The sequence below is a fragment of the Mastigoproctus giganteus genome, chromosome 6, assembly GCF_048544385.1.
Source record: "Mastigoproctus giganteus isolate SK-2022 chromosome 6, ASM4854438v1, whole genome shotgun sequence".
In the NCBI taxonomy this organism is placed as follows: domain Eukaryota; kingdom Metazoa; phylum Arthropoda; class Arachnida; order Uropygi; family Thelyphonidae; genus Mastigoproctus; species Mastigoproctus giganteus.
Window position 1 is genome coordinate 224,299,897 of NC_143580.1, and position 10,578 is coordinate 224,310,474.

A 10,578-nucleotide genomic window follows, 5' to 3' on the forward strand; every position below is an offset into this window, starting at 1 on the left:
CCTTATAGCTGATGCTCCCAAAACCTTACAACAACAACAGCATGTGCCACTGCTCTCCCGAGTTTCACCACTTGATTACGTCAGGCCAATTTAAATAGTACTCGGCTCTATTATAACATTAAAAAGATAAGATAGTGAAAATGTATTATGTTTATACGCAGTAATTTAACCGTAGTTATTGTGGTTGCATCTTTCATTACATCTCATATTCTGAATGCCTTCACAATGAGCTTCCTATTCGGTTATATTTCGAATAAGTAACACTTTCCCAATAGAGAAGACTGTTGTTACTTATTCTCAGTGGATAAACACATAAAATAAATATTGACAAATAAAAGCCTTCTTGGTGAGCAGAAATATATAATATATTTATTTATCAACTCCCATATAAGAAAGTTGTAAAATTTCTATCAATTTATTTGTTTGTAAATTTAATTCCAAGTAATGTTTGTAATCCCCATAAATTGTAATAATTTGCATTTGTCTTCTTCTTAGAATTTATTCCGTTATTACAACGGTTCTCCTCAATCTAGCATCGAAAAGTCATTCCTTTATTGTTTTTTTCCATTTTCTTCTATCTTGCCAATCTCCGTCCACCAGTCCTCTTCTATGCATAGCTGCTCTCACACCTTCTTCTTGGTCTTCCTCTCTTTTTCCTTCTCCATGGCATCCATTCCATGGCTCCTCTGGGCAATCTGTCGTCCTTCATTCTCTTCACATGGCCAAACCACTCCAATCTTTTCTCCTCTCTTTTATCAATAATGGTTTTTTGGACGTTCATATTTTATCAATGACGGTTTTGGTAATTTGTAATTTGGCATTTGTAATTCCGATTAATGACAGCAATTCCAAATCCCAACGACCTATTCTATAAATGTTACTTGTTTACCTGTGGAGAGAGGGTGGGGGGTATATTTTATCAATGGTATTATGCAAATTCGAAAGAAATCATCAATTCTTATTAAAGTTTTAAGTCGATAAAAAACTCGCTGATGAACAGAATTTAAATTTCTGTAAAATTATATTTTATGTATTTCATTTTTATTAAGCAGTGAAATGGCCAGTCAGTCTTTATCGTTAATCTGAAGTTATTCTGTAGTGTGAAACCTTTCTATAGAAGGAAATCCGGCCATAATGTGACAGCGAGCTAATTCTTACTGATATTTGTGTATGGAGGGGTAGGGATGTCAGCTGCGAAGCAGATGTTTTATTTAAATGAGAAATCGGCTACTCAGTAGGCGCTAATTTATGGGGTATACTAATAATAGTCGACACGCAAGTGTCTTTTGATACAGCTCACCAAACGGGTGGCTTATGGCCACCACTTTGGACCCTAACAACGTACCACGAGAACCAAACGCTGATGATTTACACGCGCTCCGAGATTCACGTTTAATCTAAACTTGCCACTTATGTAGAGACTTGTGCAAGGTCAGCATTAATGTATTAAGCCTTTGGGACCTCTGTTCTATGGATATTCAGAAGCCAGCGCTTGGCCATGCGTTTATTGCAGTCGCAGTAGTTTTTTGTTCTGATAAATGACTCACCCTTTCACTGGCCTTGAAAGGGTTATTCATGCAGCATAGCTACCCCTTCCCGCGTGAAAGGGTATCGCTGTGGTTGCATAGTTGTCGAGATACCTGCGTCAATGAACCGAAAGAGTCTTTCCCCATTCTGTCCTTCCCAGTTTCGGGGGCAGGAACGCGGGCCGGAATGCAATTGTCAAGCACCTCGGGAAGGTAGGCAATTTGGCGGGAAGGGTGAAAGACTGTTTTTTCATTATTCACTGGTAATTGGCCTGATCATCGTCAATTATGCAGCCGGTGTTGGAGAGAGCGGGAGTCCGTACGCTTTAATTGTATTCATGCCGGAACACAAGGGTTACTAGTTGAGGGAACACCGCTCCTTTGGCGGGGAAACCAATATGCAGAACGCGATTATGTGTAAGAGACAAATATATATGTATGTATATATATATACACACACACAGTATTAAGTGTGTATGTGTGCGCGCGTGCATGTCCAGAGACTTAAATATGCAGCGAGAAAAAAAAGCGTGCCGAGTGAGTTTTTGAATTAAAATATGAGACAGCTCATGGGTTGGGAATGAAAGGGTAGAATAAAAAAATTAGGTCGACACATATTTGTCATGGTGGGGGTTCCACTATAGAATTTGAAAATCCATGTTAAAATACGATTGTTACTTTTTTCCTTTTTTTTTTTTTTTTTTTTTTGGTATGTGAAATGTTTTCTGTTCTCACCCTTCGTTTCCTCCGTTATACGAGGGAAGGGGAGGAAAAACAGGTGCGACATGTTTGGAGAGAGTTTTTCTGAAGCTTTATTAAAGGTTGGGTTAGCGACTCATATCCCTCTCTTTTTATTTGTCCGTAGAAATGTCATTTGCTCTAGTGGTTCTTTTTCATTTGAGGGCAAGTTATTTCAGAATTATAATATGGAATTTTATTACGGAAGTATTTAACATTTTTTAACATTTATTCACCCTGTTTTTTTTGTTTTTTTTATTACAAAGCTAACGAAATTTGTAAAAATAATTAGACCTTCTGTATGCTGTCTTCATTTTTATAAGACTAATGAAATTTGTGTAAAATAATTAGTAAATCCAATATTACTTTTATATACTATTTTCATTTTTACGAAGCCAATCAAATTTATGTAAAATAATTAGTAAATCCATCAATGCAGCCTTCGTTTTTTAGATTATTGAAATATTCCATTAAATGCAAACGAACTTTGCAGCTACTTCTGTTAGCCTCGTCCCCAATATTTTAAACAACTAAGCATTAACTAAAATTTCAATTACAGTGTATTTTAAAATATAAAAAAGCTATTAAATAAATTTAAAATTGTAGGCTATATTACTTATCTATTTATTTGTTTTTACTATTATTTATTTTTCGAGTCAGCAAGATTCAAAAGCTATTACTAATAACTAGAACTGTTACAGATTGCAACAATAGATGGCGCCGATCTTAGCCATTCATACTGACATAAAGAAAACGTACTATATTACTTGTCTGATAGGTAATTATGAATATATTTTTACAAAATTTAAATGAAATTTAAAGATACTGGGTTTTAATTAGTTAGCATTTCACTAAAAGTTAATCACTGCATGACGAAAACCAAAAATAAGAGTTGGAGTGTGTTATAGGACAATTGACTGTGATAAGTATAATGAAAAACTTCTTGTAAAATTTTAACTTTACAGATATTGATTGGATCTTTGGACTAGTCGCTTACTCAGAGAAATGGCAGAACATTTCTGGACTTAAAAAAGAATGAATGTGTTTTATTAAAGGTTGAGAGGCAACAAGAAAAAGCAAAGCAATAGATTTGATTGATCAGCAATGACTCTTCGTCTATTAAGAATCTCCAGATAAAAGAACCACTAGATAGTAACCATAACTGTTGCTGCGCGAGATTTACTTAAAGATATGACTACTTTGAGGCACCTCCGTAGCCAGGTGCAGCAGTGCGTCGCACACGCGTCTTGATTAGACCGGGATTCGAGCCCGTGACCACCAAATACGGAGGATGCGGAAAGGTCAGGGAATGACCACCGCATATCCCCGGAGCAATATGGCCTTAGTTGCTAATGATCCTAAAAACCAAATAACAACAACGACTACTTTGAAGGGTAAATTGTTTTAAGTGGAAACAACGGATGTTTCTAAGAGATGCAAATACCAACTGGGAAGTGTTCAGGGAAGTATTTTTAGAAGCCACTAAGTTTTTACTTTTTTTTTTTTTTTACAAACTAAAAGATGTTGCTCAAGGATGTCAGATGAACTGATGAGAGGATATATTCTTAGAAAGCACTGACTTGACTGTGTTGCCATGATGCAAGCACCAATTCCTTGAAGATAACTTTTCCGGCCGTTTTCTCCAAATAGCATCCTGCAATTGCCGTACAACTGTTTTGTTGTATTCTGGTTCATTGTTTCACCAACCAGGACAAATTCATAATGAACAATGTCCTGCAAGTCAAAAAACACGATAAGCGTGATCTTTATATTTGATCGACATTGTTTTTCTTTTTTTATTTATTTATTTTTTTTTTTTTTTGAGCCTTCGAAGTCCTAGAGAAGACAAGAGGACTGGGCCTTTATTTACGATAAAACCCATGATTTGGCACCGGTGGTGATGGAAGAAACAAAGTGTGGGCCAGCAACAGAACATCGACGAAGATCATGACATGTGATAACTCGCCATTCTTTGTGATCACCAGTGAGGATGCAAAACACAAGCGTCTGAAATCGGTAGCATTCCAAAAAATCTGTTAAAATTCATTAACACGTCCCATAGGAAATACTAATTTCACTAGAAACACTTCGAGGACAATAATGTCGATCATTCATTGATTAGATCACGAACATAAGCGATTGCATCCATTGGTGTTTGACGTTGAAGGGCGGCCAGAGCTGGAATCATCTTCGATAGAAAATCGGCTCAATTTAAACTTCCTAAACTACTCAAAAGTCTTCTAACAACACAAAGCACCTTCTCCGAAAATTGTTCTGTTTCCACTTTATTCTAATCCAAAAGAAAATTTGATTTTGATGCAAATTCTCTGCTCAGTTAAATTACCAATTTTAAAATGCGACAAAACACATACACCTAACTAGCCCGGTAAATTTAAACTAACTTTAGATGAATATGTAATTATTCTTTACTGTCTAGATGAGTCACCGAACATGTTGCTACAAGTCGCAACGCGTTACAATGCCACAAGGTTCCTCCCGCTCTCCCCCCCCCCGAAACTCGGGTTTTTCGTCCAATAAAACAAGAAAATTGACCAGAGAACACTCAATTTATGGCCATAATAGACATAGGCATATAAGATAGTTCTTGGGTGGTCCTAATATGGCAATTTTTTAAAGTACATTTTATTTGGAACGAAAAATCAAGGCATTCGAATGAATTATACATTTTCCGTGGCTGAAACACTTTCCACAGTTTGCGGTTGTGGCCATTAAACGTAACTAAGCACCGAAGAGGCTCTTTTTTTTTTTATTTAAAACCGGTTAAATCAAAGCTTCATTGAAAATGCAACAAAACAATCAATGTGTTATTTTTATTTTATGTAAGACAGGTTCCAAACTGGAGCTGAATTTTGTGTTGGTAGTAAACAAGAACGTCCTTGCCAAATTAAGTCAGAATTACCACTTTGAAATAATTAATACAAGAAATTTAAAAATACCCAATGACTAATCATTTCTTTAACAGAAATAAAGCAAAAAAAAAAAATGAAACTGTTGATTTTTTTTCCCACCGGAAATGTATTTCTAGGTTTAACTGTTCAGCGCGCGTATCATTTGGGAAGTCCAAATATTTAAGGTACCCATTAACTATTTATGGAACCCATTAAATATTTCTTTTATGGCTGTAAAAAATTCTATATTTCGTTTTTTAATGAAGACAATATTCAAAAAAATATATATTTCAAGTTCGCTTAATGTTTACGTATAAAAATTATAACGAAGAGGACGACCCTTCATTGCACCTATAATAAAATATTAAATAAAAATTGAAATTATTAAAATTAATCAAAAAGTATCATTTTTTTTATTTATTAGGAGTAGCCAATTTCTGGACATTGTCCAATGTCCAGAAATTGGCTACTTTTTCGTCTAAACATTTCATATTATAACTATTCATATTTCTTTATTTATTGTCCCTTTTTAAACAATCCTTCTCTACCAAATATTTCCTAATGTTTACCCATTCCTCTAATCTTCCTGCCCTGTTCAAAAAACGTTCAGAAGTAAAAAAATAATAATTAAAAAAAATGTTCAAATATAAAAACTTTAAACTGTATTCTGTTTTCATGAAGAAGGCTGGCTCAGCTGCTGTGCACTAATCGTATTAGTCAGAGCCGGCCCTGTTCTTGAATGAATGTAGTCGTGTTAAATTTTCTTTAAGATTTTTTTTCGTATATATTTATCTACATTTACGCGCACACTGGCTATTTTAAATGTATGAAAGTGGGGGGAAAAGGGATAAGGTTTCTACGTATGATACAACATTACGATGCCAATGCGCAGTCTATGAGATGCATGTGATAAACTTTATGCATTCTGCACAGATTATTTTATATTACGTTATTAATTTATGTAGTTCTAATAAAACGGTTTATCTTAAAATTATTATTAACATATTTTGAACCAGCACTAATTACTTATGTTATGAGCAAATTAATTGTAAGAAATTATTAATTATATCCAATTACAATAAGTTTTTAAAATATTAGTCATTTGTAACATCACTAGATGGCGCATAATGGGAAGCTTGTGCATAGAATTGCTATTCAAAAGTGCTATGGCAGACAGGGGCGTTCCTAGGGTATGTGGCGCCCGGATGTCAATTGAAATCCCCCTCTTTAAAATTTCCTTCACATGTGTATGTGAGTTTCAGGTTTTCAGACGCCCCTTCAACGTTGGCGCCCGGGTTCAGTACACCCCTTTCACCCTTGGGACGGCCTGCCCATGATGGCAGACGACACATTACATAACACTTTTTTTTTTTCCTTTTAAGGCAACGATTAGTACCGTTAGCAAACATATTTTATTATCAATTTTGTAACGGTTTTAAAAATGGATCGAAGTATTTACGAAAGAACACGTTCCCCAAAATTAAGTATGCCCCCCCAAGGGATGTTCTACACTTTGCAATTTCTGCTTTAATAAACTGAGGCAGTTTATTACATACACTGTCAAATTATTAGGGACACAGACAAAAGTGGCAATCTTGTAGTTATCAGGGCCAAACAAAAGGGATGGCCCTTTTTAAGAAGCCCCCAAACGTTTCTTAAACGGTTATAACATTTAAGAAACAATCCCCCATCTTCATTTATTTATTATTACTTATTTTATTTTATTTTATTTATTTAGATATATTCTGGTAAGATGACAGTTTTCATACATTAAAAATTAACGTGTAAAACATGATTAAAAAACAACGGGCTCGTCCGGGATTTGAACCCGGGACCTCTCGCACCCTAAGCGAGAATCATACCCCTAGACCAACGAGCCACGATAACAAGTATTTAATCCAATGTATATCAAATTTTTAACTGTTATTGTCATTAAAATTAATTGATTAATAAATTACGCAAAATTAAAAATGATCAGTTAAAGTATAAGCATCAATATTCAGAAAAAAGCAAGTTACACATTTTAGTGTTACCTTATAAGATATAAAAATAATTATTTATAGAAGTTTCTCAATGAATGCGTTAAAACTTCAATTTTTTTGTAGTTAACTCCACCCCAACTTAAACTATCGAGGAAAAAATTTTTAACATCATTATCTTGCGAATTATCAATACACGTAAATGCATTTCCAAACTGTATTGTAAATAATCAATAATTATTATATTTATAATTAATGCTTAAAGATATATTTTTTTGGAATTTAGCAATTTGGTTGAGTATATGTTGGAAAGTAATTTTCGATAAATAAGAGATCAGTTAAAGAAAAAAAAAAAAACGGGCTCGTCCGGGATTTGAACCCGGGACCTCTCGCACCCAAAGCGAGAATCATACCCCTAGACCAACGAGCCACACTTATTCTTAATTCAGATATATCAAACTTTAATTGTTATTTCAGTAAAATTAACTGATTAATAAATTATGCAAAATAGCAAAGCATTGGTTAAAACATAAGCACCAATATTAAGGCAAGTTACACATTTTTGTGTTACCTTTTAAGATATAAAAATAATAGTTTTTTAATAAATGCGGTATTACCAGCTTCACTTTTTTGTAGCCAACAGTCCCCACCTCCACCCTAACTTATAAACAGTACCGAGGGAAAAATTATTAGCATTATTATGTTGTGAATCAATACAAGTAAATGTATTTCCAAGTTGTATTGTAAATAATAATTATTATTTGTTATTTAAGAGGTCCGGGATTTGAACCGGGGACCTCTCGCACCCAAGGCGAGAATCATACCTAGCCCACTCTATTTCTCTGTACAATTGTTCATTGTACTCATTCGGGTCATTAGGCCTATAACACACTCCTACTCTTATTTAGAACCTATAGACTTAGTACCGTGCATCACTTGCATGAGTTGGAGGTTGAGAAAATTGGAGAAAGAAAGTTGAGAAAGTTAGCAAAGCCTCTATTACATTTCGTATTTAAAAATTAACTTATTAAATTCTGATTAATATAATAAACTCGATTCATGGTTGAGACTGTTCGAACGATATAATTTATTTTTGTAGATAAAGGTGCCAATACTGTGAACAAACATTGAAGAACAGTTCGGATAATGTATTATAGATTAACTTTCAATTTGATTACACATCTCGCAAAAATTATATACAACTGTAAATTACCTGTTATGAAAAAAAAATAATAATAATAAATAAATAACCAGTTCCACAACTTTATAGAGCATTTAACACAATGTAACTAGCTTCTGCATAATTTTTTTAACATATACGGCTTTAGATTGTCATGAATAAATCATTTCATAAAATTATATCTTTTTTTAGAAGTTTGGGAACTTATCTGGACATGGAATTTAAAAAAAAAAAAAAAAAAAAAAAAAAAACAATTATCATAAGAACAGAATTTTTATGTTGGATGTTTACACCCACGTAAATGTAAGCAATTGATGACTGTAATTAGGTAGATATTGTACCAAAAGAGTTACATCATTGATTTTAAAAATAAATAGAAAAAAAAATATAGTTTCCCCAGGTGAGGCTCGAACTCACAACCTCGGCATCACTCAGAAGTACTGTCTTATAAGTACCGCGCGCTAACCAATTGCGCCACTGGGGAAGACGATCATCTGTTTCCTTTCAGAGTAGAAAGTTCATTTCAGAAGGAAGTGAACGGTTGGAAAGTTGAATACAAGGCTGCCAGTTGACCTTGGTCAGGGTAAGGCAGCCTTATCTTCGCGAAACACCACGTAAAGTAACAGCGCAAGGCCTAGACTGACAGAACGCTTAGTGGAAAACTGATATGGCTTATTGTCTTTATTTAGTTAGTGCGGGGCCCCCTAACACACATCTTCGGGAGCCCCTGGAGCTAGTAATTCCATTGTTCGTCCCCCGACCACTGTACCTAGGCAAATGCACATACCATGTATAATAATAAATGCAATATCGCTGCTATGTGACAATGAAAATTATTATCTTTCTATAAATTAAAACAATTTCCCTCCTAATGATATTTATTCAGCCAATGGGAGAAGAGAGATGCGGCTTATGTGGTAATACGTAACAAATACATAACAGATCTTGTTTTACTGTGGTAAAACAAGATCTGTTTAATCGTGGTCACGCGCTATGTTTATCTAACGTGACCACGCGGTACCATTCTTGATTTCCATATGTAACGCATTTATTTAAATAAAATAAATGCAACAAGGCATAATATTTTAACATTCTACATCTATAGAATATCAGTGTAGATACACCACATTATAAGTACCGCGCGCTAACCAATTGCGCCACTGGGGAAGACGATCAGCTCTTAAAGAAAAACTATAATCGTAGTGTGTTCAACCGGTTCAGCAGAACCTGTTGAACATGCTTGTGGCCGGCGCTGCCAGGAAACTAACCCTAAAAGTATTACAAAACCAAAACACTGAATGAATATTGGATTGGTAAGTATGGACAGTGAAGAGAAAATAATTATTTTTATATATTATTAGTTAATCAATGAGTAATTAATTAGTAAAAAGATAATTGGCTATTTAATTTTCACTTCTATTAATTACAGAAAATATAAAAAATCAATTAATTTCAAAAATAAAAATTTAACGAACTGCCTACATTAACTTCTTTTTAGGCAAGTTCGCCCATTTTATTTACTATGTCCGTCTGTCTGTCTGTCCGTTCGCATGTAACAATTCGACTCCAGTGGACGGATTTCAATGACATTTTATATTTAGTTCTTTTAGAAAGATTTATCGAGCCATCGCAGATTTCATTAAAATCGGACGAATAGACATCTAGAAATTATAATTTATTTTTGCCATATAATTTCTATGGAAGAAATAAATTCATAGATTAAACGTGATTTTTATTAACGTTAGACAGTCCGTGCACACTTCACATGTATTGTTATGCAAGATTTTTTCTGGAGAGAGAAGAAGACGCTTGAAAAAGTGAAAATCATATGGGAGAAGGTAATAAATATTATACAGCTGCAATTAAATTGGTCTACTAAGGCTAAAGAATGTATATAAGTATAGAGTTTTATTAAGTGTTCTATAAAATTATAATTTTAATAATTAACTGATAAGAAGATATTTACTTTTTACTCCTGTTAATCACAGAAAAAGAAAACAATTAATTTAATTCAATTTTATTGAAAACAATTCAATTAATTTACGAAAAAAAAAATCGAATGCATCTGAAATGTAACGCATTGCGGACATTGCTTTTTTTTTTTTTTTTTTTTTTTTTAAGTTGTGATAATCAGAGCAGCCATGGAATGGATGCCATGGAGAAGGGAAAAGAGAGGAAGACCAAGACAGAAGTGGATAGAGGGTGTGAGAACAGCTATGAATAGAAGAGGACAGTGAACGGAGATT

At 34.0% G+C, this 10,578-nt stretch overlaps 2 non-coding genes across 2 annotated transcripts; both read right to left on the minus strand.

Moving 5' to 3' along the window:
• Nucleotides 1-6,980: 6,980 nt before the first annotated feature.
• TRNAP-AGG (transfer RNA proline (anticodon AGG)) lies at nt 6,981-7,052 on the minus strand. Its single transcript has one exon. It is a non-coding gene; the product is annotated as a tRNA-Pro (tRNA).
• A 1,672-nt stretch (nt 7,053-8,724) lies between these two features.
• TRNAI-UAU (transfer RNA isoleucine (anticodon UAU)) lies at nt 8,725-8,816 on the minus strand. Its single transcript is given in 2 exon segments — nt 8,725-8,760; nt 8,779-8,816. It is a non-coding gene; the product is annotated as a tRNA-Ile (tRNA).
• Nucleotides 8,817-10,578: the final 1,762 nt, after the last annotated feature.